Raw genomic sequence first — 17569 nt, forward strand, 5'->3', positions numbered from 1 at the left:
TAATATATATATATATATATATATATATATATATATATATATATATATATCTATATATATATATATATATATATATATATATATATATATATATATATATATATATATATATATATATATATATATATATATATATATATATATATAGATATATATATATATATATATATATATATATATATATATATATATATATATATATATATATATATACCTATATATATCTATATATATATATATATATATATATATATATATATATATATATATATATATATATATATATATATATATATATATATATATATATATATATATATATATATATATTAAATGTGGGGAAAAATGGAAAAGAAAAAAACTAGAATAAAAAAAGGAGGAGCCGATGTAAAGATATATGTTCCCCCAACACCTGAACCTAAATCTTATAATGTAAACAAACAAACGTGAAACGTCTTCCTTGTCAGCATTCCAGTCAAAAGTAATTCCCTTTATTTGTTCTTTTTAACCGTTTTATTCGATTAACTTTCTATAAACACATTTATTTTTATATATATAACAAATCACCATTCATAGTTTGATTTATAAAGCCGTGTTATAGATAGATAAAGGTAGAATTATGAATGACAGGTAGTACACGGCCACCTTCCTCCCTCTTAGTTGGACAGAGTTATATGGTCTACACCAAGCCTTCTCCTACGACCTATTACACCTTAATACACATATATGGCCTAAGGTCAAAGGCTTCTGGCCTGTCTGACATGTCCTGGCAAAGCCTTAAATGCCAAGTGTAAGTCAATATGTCGGTAGAGTCCCACCCAGCGCCATTACCGCTTCCCAGTACTGTACATAAGAGCTTAATGTTTTTCTTATATGCGAGCGCACGCCGGAGAAAAAACATCGGACTCTATCGTATTATTACCGAAATCTAATGTATTTTGCTTCGCCATGCGCGAGCGAAACATCAGGAGCCTTTGTATATCAGCGGCCAGTTCCTCATTTGATCATTAAAAATGGACCTTAACTTTCCCCCCTAACGTAACCTACAAGACATGTCCTTACCTACATACCTAACGGGGGCCTAATGCCTTCTTGCGACCCCCTTACACTTCCGTATGCTAAGTTAACCATGATGATATATACAGGTGGCCGCTATCATACATACACCCCAAACATCAAGCTCCTATGTGCTGGCGAGCTGTAATGGCGTTGGGTGGGACTCTACCGAAATATTACCCAGATAGTCTTGGCCCATTTTACCATAAGCTGTTTGCTTGCTTGCATATAAATTCATTTAGAATTATCTTATAATTTATCATCATTTCTTTACATTTAACCAGTAATTTACCATAGTGCTTATATTAGATAGGCTGGGTAGGCTGTCACTGTTATTATAGATACCGTAACTCACAACATTTATTCAACATTACTTCATGTTAGAACCATTGCAAAATATGGTTTTTCAGACATATTTGTTTGTGTTTCTGCGAGGTTTCATATCCATTATTACTGTAAGTAGTTTTGGAGCAAGCAACTAGTTTCCTTGTGTTTAAAAATAAACAATTTTTCATTGTAGAAAGTCCCATAGAACGTCAAAAACCTACGGGCAAATACTCCTGAAAAAAACTGTATTTTGAAGTGATTTTAAGAGGTTGGTCCACAGTTAAAAAATGTAGCAAAATTATCCTAAATTAATTTTACCCAACCTTTAATCACCTTGACTTATCTTACCTTTCTAATAAAGAAACCTCTAGGTCCGTCCCTACATTATACATACTGCCACATATTTCGCCAGATAAACGTCGGAACATTATGTGAAACAGGTAGATGTTATAGCCACTATAGTAAGTTGGAGTTTCTATACTGGCAGGGATTGCCAATATTTGGATAGTAAGGAAGTAAAGAGGATATGCACTACTCTGACCTAAATTGCCACGTCCTTACTTACCAGGGGGTGGTCTATCCCCCTGTGATTCCCTTACCTTAGGTTGATATTAAAAATACTCTTAATCCTTTTACCCCCAAAAGGACGTACTGGTACGTTTCACAAAACTCATCCCTTTACCCCCATGGACGTACCGGTACGTCCTTGCAAAAAACTGCTATTTAAATTTTTTTTGCATATTTTTGATGATTTTTTGAGAAACTAAAGGCATTTTCCAAGAGAATGAGACCAACCTGAGCTCTCTATGACAAAAATTAAGGCTGTTAGAGCAATTTGAAAAAATATATACTGCAAAATGTGCTTGAAAAAAATAACCCCTGGGGGTTAAGGTTTGGAAAGTTCCAAATAGCCTGGGAGTAAAAGGGTTGATTACGTTACTGTTTGGAGGTGTTTGCTGTTGGCTTAAGGACATCGACAGACTATTCTTCGATCTGTGGGGCCGCTCACTGATTAATAAGTGGGTACATCATTACAGTCTGGCATAGAAAATTGCAAATTGTTGATAATGGATTTATGGTAGGTTGTAAACTACGGTGCGATTGTACAATAGATGTACTTTTGGAATCGCGAACGAAAAGTCCATAATGGGATCGTTTATTTGTCTTCAGACTGTAAAAGTTTTTGGTACATCCAAACTCGCAGATAAAAGTACACGGAAGACGACCATGCAGTACAAGCATGGTAGGTTGTAAACTACGACTATTCAATAGATGTACTTTTGCAATCACGAACGAAAAGTCCATAATGGGATCGTTTATTAGTCTTCAGACCTATAAGTTTTTGGTACCTCCAAACTCGCAGATAAAAGTACACGGAAGACCATAATGCTGTACAAGCGCTTTACCGAATATGGCAAGACAATGCTTTCATAAGAGTTTTAAACCAGTAATATTGCCATAGTGACTTTTGACCCGCATTGTTCCAGCTCTTTCGTTACACGATACCAGCGGAGGAGGTACCTGCGATCATTCTATCATTCTCATTGCTTAAACAGGTTACTAAATCTTCCCTTCATAAATGCCAAGGTTTTGTCGTGCCTCTTCCCTTCGTGTTTTGTGTTTGTAGGAGCGTTCCCGTCGTGTTTGCTTACTGCAAGATAGATTGCCTTATATCTTTGTTCTCCTCTTTCATCTTTACCCCCACGGAATTACACATGCAGGGTGATCGGTACGGCCATCTGGAATCGCATAATTAGGAATCAGGGGATTGGGAATCACATTATCTGGACTTCCTCTCGTTCTTCAGGTAATCGTTACTTTTCAATATTTAACTTAGCCGGTGATTATATAAGCTGCAACTCTGTTGCTCGACAGAAAACTCTACGTTAAAAATCCGCCAGCGATCGCTATGCAGGTAGGGGGTGTACTTCAACAGCGCCATCTGTCGTGCAGGTACTCAGTACTCAATGTAAACAAAGAACTCAATTTTCTCTCTGTCGGGCTACCGGCAAGACCTACTAATTCGCTGTTGCTAACTGGATTTGTTTTCACAACTATTTGGTGAAGTACACTATTCTAGTTTTGAGCTTTCGCTATGCAGGTGTTTTATCTTCATCTCAAAACTTGAACTCGTTTTGGATAGATTTAATTATGGTGACAAAGAGAGTATGGACTTTCTTTCACTTTTAAATGGCCGACCCTTCCCTTAGACGGAAGTGTGTTTAGGCTTTTAGTAATTTTCTTATCACGTTATAGATCTATATATTTTATATCTCTCCGCCTTTATTAGGCCTCTTCGATTAACTTTCCATTTATTATAAACATATAGAAATAAATTTTAATGTTTTGTTTATATGCGACCTTTCATGATAGTAGGCGGTCCTAACTTGGAACCGAAGTTAATCAACGTTGAGCCCGTTATATCGTATTTAGCTTTTAAAGAATTTAAAACTTTTTAAATGTAATGTTTTATGAAAGAATTTCTTTGATAGTCTTCGTACTGTTTTCAAAGATGAACTAACGTTTAGTTTTTTAGGCTACGCAGTTGTTGACGTTCAGGACGTTCAACATGCGCTCTATCGTTACGATAGAGAGAGAGTGTATCACGGTTTCACTTTGCAGTAAGAGTAAATCGATTCTGACGTTTTGTTCATTCTTTCTTAGCTTAAATGTTTTAAATTCTAATTTAAAGGAACTTTTTATTTGAAAAACCTTTCAGTTTTTTCCTTTAGTCAAATAACATGTTTTTTTGACGATATATAATTGGGCTCTTCTCTTAGGTGCGAAATCAAGAGAGTAAGAGAGAGAGAGATAGAGACGGAGGGAGAGAGAGGAGAGAAAACGTTCCGTTCAAGCGGGTAACGTTGTTCTCGTGTTACTCTCGTCCCTAGTCTCTGTACGGGGAGGAAGGATAAAACGTTTTTAGGTTTTTATTCTCGTCCCCAGGCTATGTGCGGTGAGAGATTGAAAACGTAGTTTATATGAACTAGTGTTTAGTCTCTTTCCCAGCCACTGAATTTTTTATCTTAAAATATGTTTTCTGTTTTTTGCTGGTATTAATGAGCTGCATTATACGACTGATTTTGCAATTACTACCTTTTAATGAAGGGTAGAATTGCGTGTTTCAGGTAGAAATCAGTAAAAGTTTCGATTTCAGTGAAATAAGTGCAAAACAGAAAATCGAAGTGATAAAGTGATATGCGCAAAGTGTTACAGTGTTGCGTCCGAGGGTTCGTCTGTTCGTGCCTGTCGTTCACCTAGTCCGGGACCTCTTGCAAGCTCCCAAGCCCAGGGGAGAAGTAATGTCGAACGACTTATGGGTTCGAGAGGCCTTGATCAACGAACAGACGTTTCCCTCTATGGTATCGGGTGTATCTTACCAAGATCTCCCCTACCATAAGACGAGAGAGACGTTTTTTCTCCTCGTCATCCGAAGGCTTTTCGCATAAGAAACCTGTCACAAGGTTTCGAAGCCCTTAAGCGAAAGTCAGTCCTTTCAGGACAGGTCCAGCGTCCTGGTTACAGCCATTAGGACAGCTCTGACCCTATGCAGTCATCGGATAACTGCTCGCCGCCTAACAAAAGCGTAACACAGACTCCGAAAGTCTTTTTTTGTAGGCAAAGTGTTGCGGTCACAGACGTTACCCTCGTCTATTACCACAACCATTTCCGTTGATCCTTAAGGGGTTGTACAGTATGGCAAAACATGCAGTATATGCTTGCCTCCCTTATGGAAGACTATTCTGCCGATTAGTCCGTTGAGTCTAGCCGTTTATCTCATCGATATCCTGGCTTTCAGCCAACCTAACGTTCCTTTGTGCTTACTGTTGACGTTGGCGTAGCTTAGTCACGTCAGTCAGGTTGTTTAGAACCACACTCGATGCGGTCTCGTGTGGTTTTTCAGCCGCATTTGGACGTTAGGCCACTGGCTGATGCTCCTGTTGACGTTCTAGACGTTCACTAACAATCGGAGTTGACTTGTTTTGACGCTGTGCGTCAACCTCCGCATTCTAGAGTTGTTTTGACTGCTCAGTCTAGGCAGTCAAAGCAGTCTCGAGTGGACGCTGAACGTCCTCACGCACCTGTTGTGGTTGACAGTTCAGTTGTTGACAGTTCACAGACTGTCAAGCAGTTACATGACGTTGCGTTCTGGTCCGCTACTAATGCACCAGTGAGAGACTCAGCTTTTATCGGACAAGGTTCCTGTAGATGAGGAAGTTGCTGTTCTCCCTCCTACTGATATTCCCTTGAGGACTCTGTCAGATGGAGAGGAGCCATAAGCTGCTTAGCCTCCTATGGACTTTAATTAAATCATGATGATTTATTTAAGGATCTTCGTCCGGATCTTGTAACTGCTGCTCCTCGTTCGCCTAAACGTCAGAGCTTACACTAGGCCTAGCTACTTCGAAGCCGTTGTTTTTAAGCTAGTGCTCTCTCGCTCTCCTGGAGAGCGTTACGTTGGCTAGGCGACTGGTTTTTCACCAGGAGGAGTTTGGGGGATACAGCCTTTGCTTTCCGTTCTTTTAAACTGGTTTATAGAGCGAGAGTCTGATATGACACGAGAGAAGTTCTCGGCTTGGGAGTTCATGCCTCTGCCCAGATAGACTTCTCAATTCTGGTAGACTCTCCCTGGCGCCTAGCCAGGAGACGCTCCAAGTTGTTTACAGGTCAACTTCTCAGCTGTTGTCGAGCCTTTGAAGTTTTGCTGTACTATTATGTCACGCATAACAAGGCTTTCAGGGATGGTAAACGGTTCCGCCTCAGTCGCTAACCCCGTCTGTTGCCACACCTGCTCCCGTAGACCCTAAATGGGCTTTGCTGCAAGACATGCAGTCCAAGCTTGCGTCCTTGATAGAGGACTTAAATGCAGAGAAGAACCTTCTGGCCAACAACCTTCCAACCGGTCGGTTGTGCGCCCTGTTGACGCTGAGGTAACCTACTCGCGTCTGCCAGTTGAGGTGGTTCCTCCACCGATGCGACCCAGTGTGGGTTGCCAGCCGCACGTTGACGTTAAGCGACGCTCGGAGGTGGTTGTTGACGTTCAGGACGTTCAACAACCAGCAGAGGTGACTTGTTGTGACGCAGTGCGTCAACCTCAGCAACCCGGTAGGGTATTGACTGCACAACCCAGACGGTCTAGACAGTTTCGGGTTGACGCTGTGCTTCCTCGCGCACCCATGGTTGTTGACAGTTCACAGACTGTGCAGCAGTTCCATGATATTGCGTCCGGCTCCGTCACGCATCCACCAGTGCGACCGGATTCAGCGAGTCAGACGTTGCCCACTCCGTTGCCGTTTCCTCATCAGTTTTGGATGAGGAACCCTCTGATGAGGACGTTGTTGAACAAGACGATCAGCCCCCAGCCCTGCTATCCATCCAGAAGATGCTGAAGAAGGAACGCTGCTCAGTCAGGCTGTGGATGAGTCTGGTAGGGACGCTGTCATCCGTGGATCAATTTGTGTCACTAGGAAGACTACACCTCCGTCCTCTTCTATACCATATAGCTTTTCACTGGAAAAAGGACAAGACGCTAGAAGCGGTCTCGATCCCGGTTTCCGAAAAGATAAAGTCTTGTCTGACTTGGTGAAAGGACTATATCAACCTAAGAGAGGGTCTTCCCCTGACTGTTCAGACTCCCAACCACGTTCTCTTCTCGGACGCATCGGACGTAGGCTGGGGTGCGACATTAGACGGTCGGGAATGCTCGGGAATATGGAACTCGAGTCAAAGGACAATGCATTTCAACTGCAAGGAGCTACTGGCAGTACGTCTGGCCTGGAAAAGCTTCAGGTCTCTCCTTCAAGGCAAAGTGGTGGAGGTGAACTCGGACAACACCACGGCTTTGGCGTACATCTCCAAGCAAGGAGGGACCTACTCTCTGACGTTGTACGAGATCGCAAGGGACCTCCTCACCTGGTCAAAAGGTCTAGACATATCACTAGTAACGAGGTTCATCCAAGGCAACTTGAATGTCATGGCAGATTGTCTCATTCGGAAGGGACAAATAATTCCAACATAATGGACCCTCCACAAGGATGTATGCAAGAGACTTTGGGCCACCTGGGGCCAGCCAACCATAGATCTCTTCGCAACCTCGATGACCAAGAGGCTCCCAATATTTTGCTCACCAATCCCGGACCCAGCAGCAGTTCATATAGATGCCTTTCTCCTAGATTGGTCACATCTAGATCTATATGCATTCCCTCCGTTCAAGATTGTCAACAAGGTACTGCAGAAGTTCGCCTCTCACGAAGGGACAAGGTTGACGCTAGTTGCTTCCCTCTGGCCCGCGAGAGAATGGTTCACCGAGGTACTTCGATGGCTAGTAGACGTTCCCAGAACACTTCCCCTAAGGGTGGACCTTCTACGTCAGCCACACGTAAAGAAGGTACACCAAGGCCTCCACGCTCTTCGTCTGACTGCCTTCAGACTATCGAAAGACTCTCGAGAGCTAGAGGCTTTTCGAAGGAGGCAGCCAGAGCGATTGCTAGAGCAAGGAGAACATCCACCCTTAGAGTCTACCAATCGAAGTGGGAAATCTTCCGAAACTGGTGCAAGTCAGTATCCGTATCCTCGACCAGTACCTCTGTAACTTAAATAGCTGACTTCCTCTTATATCTGAGGAAAGAACGATCTCTTTCAGCTCCCACTATCAAGGGTTACAGAAGCATGTTGGCATCAGTCTTCCGTCACAGAGGCTTAGATCTTTCCAACAATAAAGATCTACAGGACCTCCTTAAGTCTTTTGAGACCACGAAGGAGCGTCGTTTGGTTACACTTGGTTGGAATTTAGACGTGGTACTAAGATTCCTTATGTCAGACAGGTTCGAACCGCTACAATCAGCCTCCCTGAAAGATCTCACCTTAAAGACTCTTTTCCTGGTATGCTTAGCCACAGCTAAAAGAGTCAGTGAGATTCATGCCTTCAGCAAGAACATCGGATTCTCATCCGAAACGGCTACATGTTCTACAACTTGGTTTTCTAGCCAAAAACGAGCTGCCTTCTCGGCCTTGGCCAATATCGTTCGATATTCCAAACTTATCGTATGGTTGGAAATGAACTAGAAAGAGTCTTATGCCCTGTAAGAGCTCTTAAGTTCTATTTAAAACGAACTAAACCTTTACGAGGCCCGTCTGAAGCTTTATGGTGTTCAGTTAAGAAACCATCTTTGCCTATGTCAAAGAATGCTTTATCCTATTTTATCAGACTGTTAATACGAGAAGCTCATTCCCATCTGAATGAGGAAGACCAAGCTTTGCTGAAGGTAAGGACACACGAAGTTAGAGCTGTCGCAACTTCCGTGGCCTTTAAACAAATTAGATCTCTGCAAAGTATAATCGACGCAACCTATTGGAAAAGCAAGTCAGTGTTCGCGTCTTTTTATCTTAAGAATGTCCAGTCTCTTTACGAGAACTGCTACACTCTGGGACCATTCGTAGCAACGAGTGCAGTAGTGGGTGAGGGCTCAACCACTACAATTCCCTAATTCCATAACCTTTTTAATCTTTCTCTTGAAATGTTTTATTATTGTTTTTGGGTTGTCCGGAAGGCTAAGAAGCCTTTCGCATCCTACTTGATTTGGCGGGTGGTCAAAGTCATTTCTTGAGAAGCGCCTAGATTAGAGGTTTTGATGAGGTCCTGTTGTATGGGTTGCAACCCTTGATACTTCAGCTCCTAGGGGTCGCTCAGCATCCTAAGAGGATCGCGAGGCTCCGTAAGGAAGACGTACTTAAAAAGGCAGAGTAATTGTTCAAGTCGACTTCCTTACCAGGTACTTATTTATTTTAAGTTTGTTATTTTGATAACTGCTAAAATAAAATAAAAAATCCTTAGCTCATAATAATGTAAACATTTATTGCTGGTCTCTACCCACCCCCCTGGGTGTGAATCAGCTTATATAATCACCGGCTAAGTTAAATATTGAAAAATGTTATTTTTATAATAAAATAAATTTTTGAATATACTTACCCGGTGATTATATATTAAAGGACCCTCCCTTCCTCCCCAATAGAGACGCAGTGGACCGAGGAGAAAATTGAGTTCTTTGTTTACATTGAGTACTGAGTACATGCACGACAGATGGCGCTGTTGAAGTATACCCCCTACCTGCATAGCGATCGCTGGCGGATTTTTAACGTAGAGTTTTCTGTCGAGCAACAGAGTTGCAGCTTATATAATCACCGGGTAAGTATATTCAAAAATTTATTTTATTATAAAAATAACATTTTTGAGTCAATAGGTGACTACAGTAGTTCACCTATTAATGTGACCTGCTCCATCCCAGCATTCATACTGGCCCAAAGGGGTTGTCACAGATGTCTTCTTGAATCTGATCTCTGCAGTCGTACAAGCGCAGAGATGCCACGTCGTGCAAACGTGGTTGTATTGCAAGGATCTTTCCCAACCAAGGTGAAGGTCAAAATGGCTGCTCAGTAGCCTATCAGTGGGCGGGGCTTACCCCCACCCGGCCATAAATGTTAACAGCTGACATCCAACTTTGCTGAAGCCCTACTCCTATTAAAGAACTCGGGTTTTGTATTTAGGAAGTATACAAATTATTGTAGAAATATGTAATGTTGATCTTTTTTTTTGTGTGTGTTTGAGATTATAAGGGCAAGCACTGATTAATTAGTATTAAAAGACCAGGTTCTCAGCCATGAATAATTGCTCAGGGAATACTAATCTTTGATAAAATTAGATATTTGTATAAGAGCATTGCTTAGCATACATGCAAGATAATTGTTATAATAAGTCCTTGACATTATCAGTAGTTCTGTAGTTGCAACTATATTTTGTTTTGTTTCAGGTTCACGAAGATGAAAGCATTGCAGAAGAAAGTAATGAGACATTGTTTTGAAATCAAGATGTATAAAGAGGGGAGCTTTCGAACTGTTACCCAAGACAAAGTAGGAAAAGTAATCGTCCTGTTTAGCAAAGCGACTGAGGAAGATTGAAAGGGTGTAAAATAGCCAAAGCCGGAAATGAAAAATGATAAATGCAAAAGTCATGGATTCATAATTGTGGAAAACTTCTGGATGACAAAAGGGAATATGAAGTACAGTAGATGATGACGAGGAGACTACAGAAAAAGAACCATCTAAAGAGGAAAAGAGTATAGTACTGTATCCAGATTGCTGTATTTGAAGCTCTTGAGAGTACAATTAATTGAGCACCCAAGGCAAACAGTTCAATCGATGTTACGAAGGTAGACGAACTAGGAAAGATTTGTCAATTTTATAACGTTACTCTACCATACAATAGGCCCAGAGTGAAGACATTGGCAATGGTATCTGAAGAATTTGATATAAGTTTTGATGGTCTTCAAGACTTGGCGCCAGGCACCTCTGCCATTTATGGAAGAAATGGAGGAAACTGGTAAGTGGACCCTGGTATGACAATGAAACAATATCCAACAGATTTTGTATTTTTGAGAACAAAGCCCTTAGAAGAATATTGGAAGTTGAATGGCAGGACAGGATTAGAAATGAAACTAAGAGATTACTTGAGTGCCATATTGGAATAAGACCATGATGGTTTGGGCATGTTCTTCGCACTCCCCGAGAGAGAAAAACTTTTAATTGAGCTCTACAAGGCACTAGAAGAGTTATAAGAACCATGCCTACATGGCTGAGGACTATGAAGCGTAGAGTAGGAGGTGATGAATGAAGAAATATTGATTTGAAAGCTCAACATAGAGACGACTGGCGAAGTCTAACCGAGTGCCTGAGTCAATAGGCAAAGGAGATGATGATGATGAGGTCGTTGTGGCTCATTGTAGTATTGGGCAAAGCTGGGAAGTGGATTCTTGTTAGATACCAAATTACGAACCTCATGGATACCGTAAAAGATGATGTCCTTGATGCCAATGAAGAATTATCAGCTGGATGAACTGCATCTCATGTCGTCATAGATGTACGGAGGAAAGTCTTCGAATAAATATCCTCAAGACACAACTTTGCATCTCTCTTATAAAGGTAAGGGGGATTTGAATATTTATGAACAGTAAACTAATCATAATTCTTTATGAAAAGGATTAATTTCTAGACTGCTAGGTTTATTATATGTGATTGTAAATGATAAATTTTGTTAGGTCTGGTATTTTGAGGGGTATATTGTAGATTAGCTCATGTAGGAAATCTGCGTTTAACTCACATCTTGCATTTACTAACGTGTTAGACTCCAGCCAGCATATCCGTTAAACTGACGCACATCTGCATTTAGAATGTTGCAGGTGTAGTTGCATGAGTTTAACGAACAGTTATTTGGTGCTTGTATTTGCTCTTGTCAGATAATGTGCGTGCCATTTAGTAATATAAATATCTGTTAGGTAAAGAATAGAAACATCTGTTTAAATCACCTTTTAGAGTATTTGTTCTGACATGAATACTAACCATTAATTGGAGTATGATTTCAACGACAGGCAACTGAGCATTCACGTTGATTTCGTCTGTAGTGTGGTACTGTATTATTATTATTATTATTACAGTGATACCTCGGTACTCGACCATAATCCGTTCGAGATCCGTGTTCGACCTCCGATTTGTTCGAGTACCGAATTTTTTTTCCCCATAAGAAATAATGGTATATATTCTATTCCGTTCCCAAGCACTCGAACAGGCCCAAAATATTAATAAAACGTGTACCTAAACAACAATAATTATCTAAATGTGTATGAAATTGGTCAGAAAATCCTATAAAACAATTTTAAACCATTTACTGTACTAAAATAAAACAATTTTAAACCATTTTCTGTACTGTAGTGAACATACCTTTGAGCAGCGGTTCGATGGCATACAGGGATGGATGTGGAGAGGATGGAAGGGGGAGGTTACTGCTTGGAAGGAGAGTCCCCTTCCATGATGTGGCGGGGTAGTTCTCCTTCAGGAGTTGTTTCTCTCTCCAATGAAAGGGTGGGCAGATCTATTTCAGGGGTTTCTTCTCTTCTTTGTCTCTTCTTTGGAGGAGAAACAGGCTTTGATGTAGCAGCTTTCTTTTCTTTTGTGAAAAACTGGTCTATTGTTAATTGTTTCTTCCTCCTCTGCAGTATTCTTCGAAAATGATGAATACCTGTTCTATTACGAATACCTGTTCTATTACGAAACTTTTCAAACCAACCCCTGCTCGCTTTAAATGTAAATGAATCACTTTCACTGGTACTCGGACTTTTCTTCACTAATTCTTCATAGATATGCAACGCTTTTTCACAAATGAACGCTTCACTAACACTTTCCCCGGCCAACTGTTTTTCTTTAATAAATATTAAAAGCAACTTTTCCATCTCCTCAATCACTTGTGGCCTTTGCTTAGTTACCGCCGTAACTCCCGTTGCAACATTCGCCTTCTTAATCATTTCTTTATGCTTTAAAAACGTAGAAATGGTCGACTTCGCCATTCCGTATTCTACCGCTAAATCGGACACTCGTACACCATTCTCATATTTCGCTATAATTTCCTTCTTCAACTCGATCGTTGTTCGCACTGTTTTCCTCTTCTCCTTCCCCTTAACACTCATTACTTTCTTGGGACTCATTATGAAAGCTAAAAAAGCAATTAAAAGCACTGAAAATCACTAAATCACAACGAATGCTGATCGCGCGTCGTCTGAGTGACGCTCTCGAGAGAACTGATGCTTCCCGAACAAGCGAGAGTGGCCGAGATGGCGCGATCATCACAAAGCCCATGCGGTCGTCACGTGTTCGGCTGGTCGAGTACCGAATTTTTGGTCGAGCACCGCAGCAAAAATTTCTCGAAAATTTTGGTCGAACTCCGAATTGTTCGAGTATAGAGTCGTTCGACTACCGAGGTATCACTGTATTATGATGATGATTATTATTATTATTATTATTACCACGAGCCAAGCTACGACCCTGGTTGCAAAAGCAGAATGCTACAAATCTAAGGGCTCCAAGTAGCCCAGTGAGGAAAGGAAATAATGGAATAGCAAGTAAACTATAAGTAATATATAAAAATATATGAAATATTTAAGATCAGTAATAACGTTTAGATAAATCAGTTGTATATAAACTATAGAACAAAACTTATGTCAATCAGCTCAACAGAGAAGCATTTACAATAAGTTTGAACTTTGAAGTTCCATTGATTCAACTGCCTGATTAGGAAGGTGACGTCAGCAGACTGTCTCATCACAGGCCTCTCTGCGCCCAACTCCAGCTGACCAGTCCCACCGAGATCGGTCTCCACGAGCTCTGATTCTATACACACGCTCACCATGCAATCGAACAACACTATGCGACTGTACTCCTCGCAATTACTCTTCCAGTGATTGTGACATTTGCGTCATATGGCATCTGTCACCTCTTTCTTAAGATTGCAGGTTGACATATCGAGATCTTCCAATGCTCAGAGATCCCTCCGTCCGCAGGTGCCGGTCAACAACACTTAAGCATCCTGCAAGACCTTCCAACTTGTCCACTTATTGAGTCGAGGCGGGTGACCTTACAGGATTGCTGTGAATGCTCACATGAACATCGAGATGCCACAACACATATACGTGGTCATCAGTAAGACTCCTAGCCATTTAGCGACATGCCTTCAAGCAGCATGCCTCTGAGGGTACGAGGGCTATGGGCACTTTGATCTCTGAGGAGGTACACCTTCAAGCTGTCGTACCTTCTTCATGGCATTTTTCCTGGTTTTACTAATTATCTTTCTAATGCAGTTTTCAGTTTCTTTCAGTACTCCTTTGTTTGTAATGCTATAAAACAGCACAAGTAGGTTGACTGATATCGTCATTGCTCCTTGACCAAAAATCAAGAGCCTGACAGCTAGCAATTTTGTCATGGCCAGGATTGCAAGATGGTCAAAGGACTCAGTTATGTATAGTTAGGAAAAATAAAAAAGCTTTTAAAAGCTGTGATTTTAAAACTATGAAATATGTTAATGATGGATACAATGTTTTAGTCTCAAGGAAATCTATTTAAGAGAATTAGCATTATTTCAATTATTACGTAGTTTCCAGCATTTTAATTCAGTATCTCCGAACATTTGTCTAGGTCTTATTGATATGCCTTTATTTGTGTATGAATAATTCATTTATACTGATGATCCTTTCCACTATTAGTCTTCATACCTTATCCTATTCAAGTTGAGTTGTGTAAAGTATGTTTGTTCCAACACGAATACTTACCTCGAACTACCTCCTCTCTGCCGACCAGAGTTTTGTGTAGGGTACCCTCTACCCCGTTTTCTATGGAGCCCTACCCCCGGCATTAAAGAATGTGCCCCAAGGGTAGGCTTATCGCTAGGTCGATGTCCGCCCGGGTCAACAGCTCCAGTAAGTTCTCTGGTCGCGACGTGTCAACACGTCGCCCTCGTTCTCTATCGATCCTTTGTGTGCGTTCTGTGTGTCCCACGTGTTCCCCGCGTGGTAACTTGTGTTTCCTGTGTACTGTTCCCGGGTGTTCCTGTGTGTTCACCTTCCACCCTTGTGCTTACCCAGTGTATTCCTTGATTCCCTTCGTGCTTGTGTCTTGCGTGTGTGCAGTATGGAGCAAATCTGCCGTTGTCCTGGGCCTAGAGCCGATAAATCGTGTGGAGCATTCCTCTCCAAGCCTGAAGTGGACCCTCACTCCCTTTGCTCCTCCTGTAGGGGAAAGGTTTGTTCGTCATCAGATACGTGCCCCGAGTGTGTAGGTTGGAGTGATATCCAGTGGGTACGTTACGGAACTAAAAAGAGGAAATCGTCGAAACGTTCCCCCAGGAAAGCTAGCGTTACTTCGCCGCTACCATCACCCAGTGAGCGGTCCGACGGGGCCTCTGTTTCGCCGTCCCCTACACAGAGTAGGGGCCGAGGTAAGTCTGTCGTGGAGAAAGAACAAAGCGATCTTCCCCAAGAGTCTAGTGAAGGTGCAGTGGCAGTTGCGGGTCCTTCTAGGGCTAGTGAAGAGCCCAGTAGTGCGTCCGGAGAGTCGGCCCTTGTGCTCGGGGGGCACGTGTCCTCCGATGACCCCTTGTGGGGTAGTAACGTTGTGTCTGTGTCTTCGCCTCCTTCGTGGGCCTGTGCTTCAGGGTCTTCGGTAGGCGGCGACAACCAAAGTAAGTTACGGTCTACGGGTAATGATGCCTTCGGTTGGAAGCTTCCGAAGACACCAGGTAGGTCCCCGTTACGAATGGAAGAGGGCCTGGATCCCTGGCTTCCTAGCATGGAGCGTCATTCATCGTTCCCGACCCCTCTCACGGAAGTCCCCGAAGATTTCCTTCAACCGTCGACCTCGGGCACTCAACGAGTTACGAAGTCCCCCGCGGTCCCCGCTACCGCCCGCCATACGGTAAGTGCAGTGTCGTTGGGATCTTCAGAAGATTATTACTCGTCGGGGGAAGAAGCCAGGAGAAAACATCGCCGTCGGAGAGAGCGGTCCAGGAGCAGGCGTTCCCGTTCTAGGTCGCGCTCCAGGTACAGCAGGAAGCGCTCCCGCTCTCCAGGGCGTAAGTACAGAAGGAGTAGGTCTCCGGATGGCGATTGGGTCTTCGTATCCCGTGAGACAAGAGTACGTTGTTCCCCGGACCGCCGGTCCAGGGAGTTCTCGCCAAGGATACCTTCCTCCAAACACGGCTTTGACCCTCGCAAGCAAGATCGCGAGAAGGACTCTACAGGTAGGCGTAAGTCCTCGAAGCCTCCGGTTCACCCCGCCCAACGGGGGAAACGCACTTCTTTTCGGGCAGCCTGGCCGAACCAGCCCAGCTGGTGCGGCCTTCGGGTCGGAAGGAACGGTTCCCGCTGTCGGGTCAGCCCACGGGAACCGTGTCCTCGTCACCCAGAGCCCTTGAGCGGACGAGAGTCCTCGCTGAGTCGGCGGTGCCTGCATTAACCCCTGCCCCTGGTGCGGACGTCCCCGCCGATGAAGTCCAGTACCTCAGTAGGACGGCGCCCCTGGCTCCAAGAACTAGACGTCCGGTCGGTGTGCCCGGCAACCCAGCTTCCTGGTCTCAAGCCGAGACCTCGGCTGACGGGAGGGAGGGTTCCCCAACGGAGGACTCGGCCTATAGGAGGTTGGTTGGCCTTATCAGGAGGCACCATAAGATTGAGGAACCTGCAGCTACTGGCGAAGACTACTGGAGGTCCAGCCTTTTACGGATAATGCAGACCCCTACCTAACCTAAGACGTCTCTAGCGCTTCCTCTAGCCCGAGATCTGGTCCTAGGGCAAGAGTATGTGGACAAAGTGGTGGCTAGTAATGCCGAGGCCCCCAAAACCCAGAGTGCCTCAAAATTGCTCCAGGGCCTCAAGACACAGGGCAAGGTATATGTGCCAGAGGGGCGTCATCCAGGCCCCTGTAAAGTGGAACCTTCCCTTGACATCCTGGGTCAGGGCGTCTCAGAGGATAGAGCCTCTTCGGCCCCAGTTTGTTTTTCTCCATCGGAGGCCTCCATGATGGAAGAAATGTTGAGGGATCTGGTGAACGTCTCCTCTTGGCTGGACTGGTGGGCTTCCACCTTAGTAGGAGTGCAAGCCTCGTTCGACCCCGCGGACCCTGACCAGCAGAACCTACTGAGGGAACTTATTACCTCCGGGGGTAAAACCTTAAAGTTTTTAACGTACCAGTCGCTCGCCTTGACAGCGAATTGGGTACTCCGCAAAAGAGACACCGTCCTGGCTAAGGTGTCCCGGAAGGTCCCAGACAGGGAAGCGCGGGCCATGAGGAGCCTGCCCTTGTGGGGGGACTCCTTGTTTCCCCTAAAAGAACTAGAGACCATTATGGAGAAGGTCTCGAAGAGGAAAGATTCAAACACCCCCAGGCCTACGCCTTCTAGGAGACCGCCCTACAAGAGGTCCGTCTCAGATAGTGCCGCGACGGCCCAGGCCTCTCCCAGCACGACGAGGAGAGAAGCTCCCTCTTCCTCCTGGTCCTCAGCGCCTCAGCCCCCCCGTAGGGGGGCTCCAGCATCCTCAAGCTCCTTCAGAACAGGTTACTCTGCCTCTAGGAGAGGCCGTTCAGGCCGCCCCTCCAGAAGGAGATAGAGTGGGAGGCCCCCTATCCCCGCCCAAGCCTCGGGTTGGGGATGCCTCAGACTACATTGGCAAGCATGGAAGGCTCACGGAGCGGAGCCTTGGACAGTGTCCGTACTGAAGGAGGGCTACAGACTACCGTTCTTAGCAGAACCACCCCCTCTAATCCCAGCCAGCCGGGCGGAATGGCTGGCTCCCAAGGACCCGTTGAAGGAGAC

The 17569-nt window shown here is 43.7% G+C and overlaps 1 long non-coding RNA gene across 1 annotated transcript; it reads left to right on the forward strand.

Annotated features, from left to right (window-relative positions):
- Nucleotides 1–439: 439 nt before the first annotated feature.
- LOC137656080 (uncharacterized) lies at nucleotides 440–10663 on the forward strand. Its single transcript, XR_011046932.1, has 2 exons — nucleotides 440–481; nucleotides 10191–10663. It is a non-coding gene; the product is annotated as an uncharacterized lncRNA (long non-coding RNA).
- The last annotated feature ends 6906 nt before the right edge of the window (nucleotides 10664–17569 follow it).

Source organism: Palaemon carinicauda, chromosome 17 (genome assembly GCF_036898095.1).
Source record: "Palaemon carinicauda isolate YSFRI2023 chromosome 17, ASM3689809v2, whole genome shotgun sequence".
Classification (NCBI taxonomy): Eukaryota; Metazoa; Arthropoda; class Malacostraca; order Decapoda; family Palaemonidae; genus Palaemon; species Palaemon carinicauda.